The sequence below is a fragment of the Peromyscus eremicus genome, chromosome 9 (genome assembly GCF_949786415.1).
Source record: "Peromyscus eremicus chromosome 9, PerEre_H2_v1, whole genome shotgun sequence".
Lineage (NCBI taxonomy): Eukaryota > Metazoa > Chordata > Mammalia > Rodentia > Cricetidae > Peromyscus > Peromyscus eremicus.
This window is the reverse complement of record NC_081425.1, coordinates 93,243,813-93,256,962: the sequence shown is the minus strand read 5'-3', so window position 1 is coordinate 93,256,962 and position 13,150 is coordinate 93,243,813.

Sequence of the window (13,150 nt, the reverse complement as noted above, 5' to 3'; positions counted from 1 at the left end):
CCACAGGCTGCACACCCGGTGGGTGGTCTCTTGTTTTGCTTATTTGTTTATTTTACTTTTGGAAACAGGGTCTTCCTTTGTAGTTTTAGCTGACCCCCAAGCTCCCGAGTGTTGGGATTACAGTGCACACCACATGCCCAGGGCCTCTTCAACGACTTCAGGGTCAGGATAGATTCAAGATAAAGGAAAACAAGGAAAAGCATCTCTCAGAGGTTGGGGGCAGGGCTTAACCACTGGAGGCACACAGCACAGATATTGGATTGATCCCTACCAGTGGTTCACATGAAACCTTGTCAGAACTCTTATGCCCACTCTACAGATGAGATCACTGTAGCTCACAGCAGGAAAGTTCATGGAAGGAGCAAGCTGAAATCTGCCACCCCCCAACCCTTGGGACATGTGTCTATATCTTGATTTGAAAAAAAAAAATTATCTCGACATAAGGAGATTGTCCTGGATTGTCCAAATGTCCCCTACACATATCATAAGTGTCTTCTTTAGGCAGAGGGAGGCTACACAGAGAGAAGCCAGGGTCACTACAGAAGCAGAGATCGGAATGATGTACCCACAAGCCGAAGAATGCTAGTAGCCACCAAAAGCAAGAAGAGCAAAATCCTGATTGCCCAGAGCCTCGGGGAGGAGGAGGGTGGCCCTGCTGACTTCACCCAGCTTCCCAACCCGCAGAGGGGGAAACAATGTGTCAAGTGTGGATATTTAACCACAGAGCTACAGTCAATGAGCGAAATGAAGCAGCTAAGGCCCAGACCATGAGCAGCTTAGTGTGGCCCACAGGGCCCAAGCCTGGGGACAAACTCCAGCTCCCTGGAAGGCTCAACCCCACATCAGTCCAGGCTGCAGATGCCCCAGGCATCAGCTTCCTGAGCACTCTTATGGTGACCAGAAAATAGATCTCAAGGCAGGGAACATCTCTCAGTGAGGAACCCCCATTGGACAGAACTAAACCCCTGGGCCTAGCCACCAGGTGACAGGTGTGTCTGAGACCAGCTACAGAACATTTGCCCTGCTTCCCATATCCATGTATCAAGCCGCCCCACCCTATTTCTCTCAAGACATAAAACCCTCTTTGTTTTCTGTTCAGAAAAGCCTGTTTCAATGTTGGCTTTGGTTTGGTACATGTAGAAAAGTCCATAACATCATAGCCATGGTTGTCCTTCCTCCAGGGGTGGCCCCGTGGGTCTTTCTGAGCCATGGCTTGTTGGCCAAAGCTCAGTCCACGAAGAATAAAAGGTGAACACTTGAGGGACAGATGTCTGTGCCCTGACTTCTCTCTGCTCCCTGCCTGGAACAAAGACAGGGCCTTAGAAGGCACTGGTCGTGTCAGGGCCTTAAGGGGCCACACATGAAGGATCCTGAGCTAGCCCGGCAGCTTGCTGCCTCATGAGCCCCAGCTCCAGGGCCAGCTGAACCTCCTCGGGCATCAGTTGTAAGAGACCACTGACCTTCACTGATGCCACCAACTGGTGACTTGGTGATTCTTCCAGCTTGATTGTGTTGTTGTAGTTGTTGCTGTTATTGTTTCACTGAGGGCTTGGGGGTTGGTTGGGGTTTGGGGTTTTGTTTTTTGTTTGTTTGTGGAGGGTTTTTTTGTTTGTTTGTTGTTGTTGTTGTTTTTTGAGTCATTATGTAGCCCACGTTGGCTTCAAATTCAGGATCCTCCTGCTTCAGCCTCCCAAGTACTGGGCTTACAGGACTTTCCCACCATGGCGAGTGACCTGTCCCTTTTTCTGTTCACGGATAGAAACAAACTGAAGTGTCACTTACCAAATTTCAGGTTGTTTAATTTTTTTTCACTTTTTTTAATTGCATGACTCCCAATTCATAGCCAGTCCAATAGCAGAGCACTTGCCCAGCATGCACAAGACCCAGCACCACAGCACCCAGTAGACCAGATAAAGGGGTTTACTTACCCTTTAGTTCTAGTACCTACAGCAATAGCTACCACATCCAGGGACTTTGATTCGAGTTAAAGCAATCAATTAGCACTTTAACAAAGCTTTCCTGAAAATATGATTTTTAATAGCTGATCACATTGTGTCCTATGGGATCAATCATACTTGATCTAACTGGTCACTTGTCACTGAACATTTTCTCACAATTTTCAACATTATAAACAATGCTACTGTGAGATACTTATATACACATTTTCTGCTCTTGTGTAATTGTTTTCTTAGGATAAATGCCCAGAACTGGAATTGCTAAGTCTTTATAAATATAATTATTAAATATTTATTATGAAACAGTTAAGTGTTTTACCATATAATTCCAAAAGTGCCCTCCAAAACTGTTTTTTAAGCCAATATACACTTCCATGCACAATTAATGAAAGCATCGTCTCTACACTGTCCCCAAGCCTAGGCATTATTCCTTTCCTTTTTGCATTCTGATTAAGTGAACTTGTATATCTTGGAACTGTGACAAAGCCTAGGACAAGACTCCTGGGAGTCCAGAAGATTTCAGGACCCTAATCGCTAATGAAGACATCCTTCAGTGAGGCTGTGCCATTCCCCTGGTCATCTTAACAGTTATACTGAGTGGGACAGACGCACATCCTGGTGTTAGGTCCAGAGCTTAGGGGCGGAGTGACCTTGGGTAGGTACTGAAAGAGGACTCTTGTTGGAAGCAGGCAGGGTGGAGGGCAGCTGATGCCAGGTTCTAAGAGATCTACAAGACTATGACAGACTTTTGGGATGCCCCAGCGTGGATGAATAAAAAAGTCAAGAAAGACTTCCAGAAGAAAGACACCACATAAGCATAGACTGTGCCCCGTCGAGATGAGCTGTTCTTTAGGACTGCAAGGCAGACTTGACCTCAAATGGAAATGAGCATCCTCAGAGGACAGTCTTAGCAGGGAGACTCGGTAGCCCGTGGGAGAGGCCCTGGCAGAGCACCAGGCACAGAAAAAGCCCCAGCCAGAATGGAGACAGCGGTGTCCGGCTTCCGGCCTACTAGGCTCTCCACGACCTCAGTGGACAGTACAGGGAACCTACCGAACCAGTCGCCTGCTCACAGCAGTCGCCTGCTTGTGGTCCCCAAGCTGAACCAACTGGGCTGCCCAGAGGCAGCCGTGGTGCAATGCTGCTCTCTGCTGTCCATTGCTGGAAATACAGGGCTTTGAAACGACTCATCCTGGCGACCTTGGAACCTTGATCTTAATGAAAACAACGCCGCCACTCGCCACTCAACTGTAAAGCCTGAGGACTACAGCAGGGACGGGCAGCCACGATATCCCCAATGATGAAACAGTGGCACTATAGCCATCAACTGTAGTTGAACTTAAGGTCCACTCAATAGGAAGAAACTCAGGCCTGGTACTGTGAACGTAGCCAAGTATAGGTGGAGAAGTCATAGACTCTGCCATTTTCCTAAATTAATATAGCATTTAACTGTATTCCAAATATTTATCCTTACACCCACAGATAACTTCCCTTGTCAAAGAAGTTTCTTTCTGCAGCAGATGGAGGCTAGCACTGAGATCCACAACTTGTCAAAATTCAGAGAACAAATGAGACTGGAGTATAATTGTATCATTTATACAGCTACAGTACCATTCCTTGCTGTGAATTACCTAAGATGAGCTGGGCCTGTTGGCAGATGTCTGTAACCCAAGCACTCAGGAGGCTGAGGCAGAAGGATCATGAGTTCAAGGACGGTGCATTTGGTGCCTGTGCTACAGACTAGAGGTGAGACTCTTCAGTGTGAGCTCAAAGGTCTTCACACCTTTGCATCCCCATAACCCAACCTATCTCCAGAGACCCATTAACTGTGGCCCTGGAACTCTTCGTCAGTGGGAAATTCGTAACTGGACACACCAGAGTGAAACAGATGAAAACCACAGACTTGAAGGAATAGCATAAAAGCAGACGAAGAAGGAAGGGTGCCTTGGACAGACAGCTGACGTCTGCAACACACAGAGGCAGGAGACAGAAGGATGGCAGCTTCAGTGAACCAAGAGAACTCCAGATGGACGGGGAAATAGCTTCCAAGATGGAAGAAGAAACAGCGATTTTTTTTTCAGGTAAACAAAAGCTTGGAGAGTTCATTTAGAGGTAAATATTCACTAAAGGAAATATTAACGGAGGTATTTCAAGCAGAAAGAATGTGATCCCAGGTGAAGGGACCAACGCACACCAGCAGCAACCGTGCAGAGAGAAAAAATTCAGGATTGAAAAACAAGGTAATACTTTGCTAGCAATATGGGGAGAATACTGATTAACTGCAGAGGTTGGGAAATCGGGCATGCAAATGTTTGTTGGGGAAAGGGGGTTAAAATAGGGTCTTGAAGCCAGGCAGTGGTAGCCCATGCCTTTAATCCCAGCACTCTGGAGTCAGAGGCAGGCCAATCTCTGTGAGTTCGAGGCCAGCCTGGTCTACAAAGAGAGTTCCAGAGCACACTCCAAAGCTACACAGAGAAACCCTATCTCGAAAAATAAAAAAGTGGCCGGGCGGTGGTGGCGCACGCCTTTAATCCCAGCACTCGGGAGGCAGAGCCAGGCGGATCTCTGTGAGTTCGAGGCCAGCCTGGTCTACAAAGCGAGTTCCAGGAAAGGCACAAAGCTACACAGAGAAACCCTGTCTCGAAAAACCAAAAAAAAGAAAAAGAAAAAAGTGGGGAGGGAGGGTCTTGCTATGTAGCCCAAGCTGGCCTCAAACTTGACATCATCCTGTCCCATCTGCTGAGTACGGCAGAGACCCCCATGTCTGGCTAGTATATAGATTCTAACTTTAAGGGAATTAGAGACAGATACAGAGAATGGCAGAGTAGCCTCCGAGAGAGATTGTATAATAAAATACTACATAGTTAAACCCAAGGAATTGAGACAAAAAGAAACCTAGACCAGGCTGGCAAATGAACAAACAAAAATAGCCTTTTTTTTTTTTTTAAAGGCCACTGTGTGGTTAGGGCTGGAGAAATGGATCCACAGTTAAGGGCACTAGTTGCTCTTGCAAAGGACCCATGTTCCCCAGGTCCCACATGGTGGCTCACAATCTTCTGAAACCCTGGTTCCAGTGACTCTGATCCCCTCTTCTGGCCTCCAGGGACAGCAGACACACATATGGTACACATCCATCCGTGTAGACAAAACACTAGTACACATACAGTAAGGAGCTGGAGGGATGACTCCCTGGTTAAGAGTACTTACTGACCTTACAGAGGACCTAGGTTTAGATCCCAGCACTCACATGGTGGCTCACAACTGCCTATAACTCCAGTTTCAAGATATCTGATGCCCTCTTCTGACTTCCACGGGCTCCTCCACACATGTGGTGCATATACACACACTCAGACACATACACACATATACATAAAGTAAATAAATAAATACTTAAAGTCAATAAATCTAAAAAAGTTTTAAAACACCAATGCATGAGTGAGCATATGAAATAGCAGAGAAGTAAATGCTTTAGTTAAATGACAAGCAACAGTCAATACGATGATTTCTTAATACAACTATGTGTTGCTTGTAAACCAAATCTTAAATAAAGATAAAGGTGGAGAGTAAACTGATCAAGAGGCCCTTTCTGCTTCCTGACTGCAGCCTGCCTCAGACTCCCCCTGCCATGCCACAATAGACTATAATCCCCTCAAACTCAAACTATAAGTATTGCTTCCCATCAGGTGCTTCTTGTGAAGTTTTTGTTCACAATGACAAGTTAAGCCACTAAAACATAGGAAAGGTACTGAGAAGGGGTGTCCTTCTGAAGTCCTGGCCATCTGGTTCATGGCCCTTAAAGGCAACTTACACTAGGAATGTAGAAGAATTGGAAGCTTCATTTAGAAAAATCCTTAAGATGCCACAAGCTGGATGGGCGGTTTGGTGGAGCTTGGAAGACCAGAATGCTGACAAAACTGTACAACAGAGACCATGATTGTGAGGTTCAGGGGAGAAGAAAACTTTATTAGGAACACACTGGGATCCATCCATGCTAATCTAGCTGCATTCCGCTCATGTCCTAAGGAACTGAGCAAGACTGAATATTTTTAATTTTTTTAATTGTGTGTATGTATTCATATCTGAGTGTGGGTCCATGCCTGCAGAGACCAGATATCAGATCCTTTGGAGCTGGAATTAGCCACCCAACATAGGTCCTCTACAAGAGTAGTCCATACTTTTAACTGCAGAACCCATCTCTCTAGCCCCAAATTCTAAAGTAATGGATTCATTTGATGAAAAAAATTTCAAGGAAGAATAACATTCATGTTGTGGTGTGGCCATCATTATTTTTATCATGTTATTGTTTATCATGTCATGGTATCAGGTTATGGTGTGATTATTGTTCACTGTATTTACCCAGACTTACAGAAAGAGGGAACAGAAAGGAGGGCAAAAAGGTGTGAGAATGTGCAACTTGCTTATACACTTGAGGCTTTAAGATGACCACGGGCCTTGAGGAGCAGCATGGAATGTTATGATTGGCAACCTACAGAATGGAAAAACATCTTCACCAACCCCCACATCTGACAGAGGGCTGATATCCAAAATAAAGAACTCAAGAAACTAGACATCAAAATACCAAATAATCCAATTTAAAATTGGGTGCAGATCTAAACAGAGAATTCTCAACAAAAGAATCTCAAATGGCCAAAAGACATTTAAGGAATTTCTCAACATCCTTAGTCATTAGGGAAATGCAAATTAAAATGACTCTGAGATACCTTACACCTGTCAGAATGGCTAAGATCAAAACCATTGATGACGACTTATGTTGGAGAGGATGTGGAGCAAGGGGAACACTCCTCCACTGCTGGTGGGAATGCAAACTTGTACAGCCAGTTTGGAAATCAGTATGATTGTTTCTCAGAAAATTGGGAATCAATCTACCTCAAGACCCAGCCATACCACTCTTGGGCATATACCCAAGGAATGCTCAAACAAACCAAAAGGACACTTGCTCAACTATGTTTATTGCAGCTTTATTCACAATAGCCAGAAACTGGAGACAACCTAGATGTCCCTCAACCAAAAAGGTGGATAAAGAAATGTGCTACATTTACACAATGGAGTATTAATCAGATTTTTTTTTAAAAAAAAATGGCATTAAATTCACAGGCAAATGAATTCAACTAGAAAAACTCATTCTGAGTGAAGTAACCTAGACCCAGAAAGACAAATATGTATATATTCACTTATAAGTGGACATTAGCTGTTAAGTAAATGATAATCAAGCTACAATCCACAGACTCTAAGAGTTAGGTAAAAAGGAGGGCTCTTGGGGTAATGCATGGATTGCCCTGGGAAGGGGAATTAGAACAGATTTTTTCAGGTAGACTGTGGGCAGGTGGGGACAGGAATGATCAAGTGTGGGACAGAAGAATGGAGGGAAAGAGTGAGAGGAGAGATGGCTGAAACTGGGAGGCATTAGAGAGGGTGTGGAAACCTAGTGCAGTAGAGACTTCCTGGAATCTATGAGAGTGACCCTAGTAAAGACTCCTAGTAATGGAGAATATGGAGTCTGCACTGGCCACCTTTTGTAACCAGGCAAGTCTTCCAGTGATAGGACTGGGTTGCATTCAGATGAGTTGTTGGCCAAGGACATCGCATGGAGATCCACAAACAACCCAGGCTGAATGACAGAAAGTCATTCTCCAAAATTTGACAGTGGGGCTCCATTGCTGAGGACAATATCCACACAGCTCATTGAACATATAGAAGTGAAGCAGGTGCCTGCATGGAGCCTTCACCCTTACTTCCTAGTCTCTTTGGTGTGGGAAGGTACTCTGCAAGCTACCAAAAGAGAAATGTGGACACCAACACAGTCACAAAACCTTTGACCTACAGTCTGTCTTGCCTACAAGATGTGCTTGGGCAATGGTGATACAGAACTTGTGGGAGTCACCAACCAATGACTGGTTTAAATTGAGGCCCACTCCACAAGAGGGATCCCATACCCTACACTGGCTGCATGATCAAGAACCAGAGACTGGATAGCCCAGAGACCCAGGGTAGAACCAAACACAACTGGCAAAAAAAAAAAAAAAAATTCAATAAAATTATTCCTAACGATATTCTGCTATACTCATAGGAATTATTAGGAATAATTTTATTGTTGTCTAGTTGGCATCAGAGAGGCCTCCTCTGGCAGCAGATAAGAGCAGGTCAGAGACCCACAGCCAGACACTATGACAGAGAAAGAGTCTAAATTGAAGGTCTTCATTGCGTCCCTCCCTTCAGAGATCTGGGAACCCTGAAGAAGAGAGGGAGGAAAGATTGTAGGAGTCAGAGGGATGGAGGACACCAAGAGAACATGGCCCACTGAATCAACTAAACAGGGCTCACAGAGATTGAAGCGGAAAGCATGGGGCCTGCATGGGTCTGCATCAGGTCCTCTGCATGTATGTTACGGCTGTTAGCTTAGTGTTTTTGTGGAACTCCTGACAGTGGGAGTGGGTATATCTCTGACTCTTTTGCCTGATCTTGGGACTCTTTTCTTCTGATTGGGTTGGCTTGTTCAATCTCGATATAAGGGCTTTCTCATTATCCTATTATATCTTATTTTGTCCTGTTTGGCTGTCATCTCTTGGAAGCCTGCTCTTTTCTGAAGGGAAACAATCCCATGTGCTGGGGACTCTAGGGACGTGTCTCCCTGACAGTCTCTTTATAAAATTTGGATGGGTTTTGTGCTGAGTGTGATGGTGGAGTTTTGTTTTCTTGTTTTGTTTTATGAGATAGTCTTGCTATGTGACCCAGGCTATCCTTGGATGTCCTATGTAGCCAAGGCTGGCCTCAGATTTGAAAATCTACTGTAGCCTCCCAAGTACTGAAATCATAAGCACACACCACATCCTAGAGGCTAAAACTACTTTTTTTTAATGTTATCAGAAAAGTCAGAATGGAGATCCAGCTCAGGTGGGTAGGAAGGATTGGGATTGAAGCGAATGCTGGGGAGAGTCTCGCTATGCTCTTTGATGCTGTCCTCTTTGAGAGGGAACCTGGATGATGGCTGCATAATTACCTATTATATCATAAAATTGTACATGTGCTTCCCATGGTTTTTGACAAATGCATGATAGTTCAACAAGCTTAAGGAAAGGAAGCCTTACTCTTAGCTCCTCTCTCGATGCACCTGCGTGCCCACAGCCTGCCTCTGCCTCCTTGTTCCATGCCCATGTTCCTGGAAAGTCACGCTCCTCCCCCACTGGACCCTCTTCCTGCAGCTCTCTACATCTGTATCACTGAATCTGTACCCCCCACTGCCTCCAACTACTCCACACCCTCTCTCTCCAGCAGGTATGTCCAACCTGAGCCCACGTGCCCTAGGACCACTATGAATGTGGTCCAACACAACATTTGTAAACTTACTTAAGGTATTATATATTTGTTTGTTTGTTTTGCAATCAGTTGTACAGTATTCAAGTGTGACTTCTGTGGAGAACAAAGCTGTGTCACAGAATCAAAAGGTTAGACATGCCTGCAAATGTCCAGCAGCTAAAGGCTTGTCCAGACCTACTATGTACAGGCATTCCCTCTCTGATGAGGAATTCACGCCATTCTTCACTGTTCTATCAGGGTCCCCAACAACCTCCACATGACTAAATCTAAGGCAATCTGTCAATCCTCCCCTTACCCTAGCAGCCAATGGAAGGCAGCTGGCTACCCACTCCTCTCTGCTGGTAGTGCAGTCCCATAATGCAGGCCCTAAGAAGACAGCAGCGAGAGGATCACAGTGGAATACAGCCTGGACTGCAGATACCCTACCTCAAAACAAAACAAAAACCCTCTGTGGTTGACTTTGGGAACTCCACACCTAACTCCCTGACTGCCCGGGCTTAGTCCCTGCCACACACACTTCCCTGAACCCCCCTCCTCTACCAGCTTCTCTCTTGCAATTCTGACACAGTTAAGATGCCATCACAACTTCCATGACCCTCCAATTCTAATGTCCAGCCTAGGCCTCGGCAAACTTTGGTCTCCTCTGTCTAATCAACGTCTACCCAGCACCACCAACGTGGAGGTCAGCCCATTACAAACCCGCTTCTCTGCCTTCTCCAGCTGAGGCAACTCCATCCTTTCTGGGATGTCAAACACATGAGAGCTGCACTGTCTGACGGTACATGCCTGTACCCTAGCAACATGTGTGTTCAGGATGGTGCCTGTGAGTGCAGGCTAGCCTGGTGGGTTTTAGGCTACCTTCTGTGATGGTGGTTGTCTGTGACTGAGGTCCTGTGTGACTGAGGTCCTGTGTAACTGTGGTCCTGTGTGACTAAGGTCATGTGTGACTGTGGTTCTGTGTGACTGAGGTCCCATGTGAATGTGGTCCCGTGTGACTGAGGTCCTGTATAGCTGTGGTCTTGTGTGACTGAGGTCATGTGTGATTGTGGTTCTGTGTGACTGAGGTCCCATGTGACTGTGATCCTGTGTGACTGTGGTCCTGTGTGACTGAAGTCCTCTTACTGTAGTCCTGTGTGACTGAGATCCTGTGTGACTGTGGTCCTGTGTGACTAAAGTCATGTGTGACTGTGGTCCTTTGTGACTAAGGTCCCATGTGGTTGAGGTCCCAGGTGACCATGGTCCTGTGTGACTGAAGTCTTCTCTTACTGTAGTCCTGTGTGACTGAGGTCCTGTGTGACTGAGGTCCTGTGTGACTGAGGTCCTGCTTCCTTATACAATAAAAGCTAAGAGACAACTTTGATCCTTTCTTCCCTCAAATATCACATCCAACCCAATAGAAAATCCAACTCTATATTCAGCCTAGCCCCTAGACCCAGCCCCTCCTCACTCCTCACCCCTCCCCCGTACTATGTGCAATAACTCCTAACTGGTCACAGGGTCTCACCCCTGTCCCCTGACTCTGACTGCACCAGCATCTAGAGGAACTTGCTGTGGAGCTCCTCCCCCCACCCCCACCCCTACCCCCACCTCGTGCATCTCCGTGGGTCTTTGGTTTTTCAGTGCTGGGGCTGGAACCCAGGGCCTCACACATGCTAGGAAAGCACTCCACCACAGAGATACACCCCCAGCCTCTATGATCTTTCCTTAGGCTGCTTATTAACTCCTCCAACCAGACTTCAAGCTTCTACGACTTTCCCTTCACCAGGGCATTGGAATCATGCTCAGCCATGGAAAGGGTCAGCCACAATGACAAGGCCGGGGGGCTTGGCAGGGCCTCTTCTCTCTGGGTCTGGACCACTCCAGGCTTCTGCAGGTCCTCTAGTAGGACCAGAAGCCACGATTGCTTCAACTGCTGAGGCCAGCAGGTAACAGAGCCTTGGACAGAGCCTGGGAGCCAAAGACCAGAATGCCTGAGAGCTCCCCTACCCTAGACTCTTTCACCTAGGTAATACAAAGGTCCCTGAGGCTGCAACCACAGGGCTGTCAGCATGTGTGACCCGAGACCCAGGTGGACCTGCAGCCTCAGGGTGGAGGGACCTTGGACTTTTGACTGTGGGTCACCATCCAGGCAAAGATTGAAAAGATTCCCAGCTACAGTGTGGGAGGCTGAACTGAAGGCGTGGAACTTTCCCCAAAGTGCTGATATTTTTGCTTGTCAGCAAAGCAGCAAGGTCCTGTTTGTCTTTTAAGCACCTTCCTCTTAGACAAAGAGCTTGAACCTGGAACAGCCGGAAGGCACTGTGTTCTAGAAGAGGGCAGGTGGAGATGAGTGAGTATTTTCAGGGGTTAGACTTGGTAGGGTGTGAGCATTAATTCACCGGCTGCCCTGGAGGGGGGCTGCTACCACGGAAAGATGGTGGAGGGAAGGGGACTGACGACGAACATGACACGACATTCTTAGATACCTGTGAACCTGATTTGATTTCATACTTAAGTCACTGGCGGAACCTGCTTACAGAGGAATTGTCAAGGGAAGTTGCCACTAGCAGGTCTTACTCCAGTGGCGTGGAGACAGATGACCCTCTCTGCCGTGCTGGGCCCGGATAAAATGTCCCTGCCAGCATCCATCCTACCCGCAGACATTAAAGGCAGCTGTAGCTGGGTGCGGCAGCACTCACACTGGGGAAGCAGAAGCAGGCGGATCTCTCTGAGTTTGAGGTCAGTCTGGTCTACACATAAGCTCCAGACCCTGTCTCAGCTGCAGATAAGACTGTCGAATGTGTCTGTCCCCTGTCCCTGTTTGCAGTGTACACACTCAGAGGAGACGCCCCTGCCTGTCTCTGTGCCCTGTGGAAGCAGCAGGCCTGGCTGCAGCTGGCACTGTGGTTGGGTCTCCAGGGTCCAGTTGGTACTCTCAGCTCCACCGCTAGATATAGCCACTTTATACACACTTCCTCTTCTGTAAAATGGGAATCCTACTACGGAGCCGTATGCCTATGATAAGGCCCTCACCCATCTTTAGTGATTCGGGGTATGATTAGGGAAAGCTGCAAGCCGTCAGCCGCCGCGGTTTACTTCATAAACTAGTTTTTGTTTAGGTTGTTTACTTTTTTTAGGTGCTAAGCACTGACGCTTGGGTATGCTAGGCAAATGCTCTCCCACTGAGCTACAAGGTCCTCGGATTTTTGAGACCATTCTGTAACCCAGGCTGGTCTCGATTTAGGATCCTCCTCCGGCCTTGGCCTGTCCCTTGAGCCGCTCTAGTCTCTTTTAGAACAGCTCCCTTTTCTCACGCCAGGTGGAGCTGTCGCACTGGCCGCAGAAGCGCATCCCTGCGGGAGGGAGATGCTCCTTTCTGACAGGTGAAGTCGCTGGAACTTTGAGACCCTACTATTGAGCCCGTCGCTCCCCGGATGCAGGACCTGATGGGCCTCTGCATCAGCATTTCCAGCTTCTTTAATGGTTCCAGCTACAAGTGTTTAGACTTTCTGGACCGGGAGAGAGGCCAGCAAGAGCTCGGCCATGGGGAGAAGGATGGGGTTGCAGTTTTGGAGCCCAGGCTCAGGAGGAGGAGGGCGCAGGAAAACGACAGCCCGCCGATTGGAGCAAAACTCTAAGCGGGTCCCAGGCTGTCGGAGAAGAGACCGGGTGAAACGGCAACGTCGGGCCCTGGGGTGCCTACTCCGGTCCCTGCTGGCCTCAGCACACTGGATGCCTGGCGGAGAAGGACACCGAATCTACACCAGCGAGATTAGAAGGGGAGCGAGTGTAGACAACAGGTGAATCAGGCCGGAGGCGGTTTAGAGAGGAGCGAAGTTCGATTTCGTCCTCTTGGCGGGGACTGAGCTTCATGGACATGT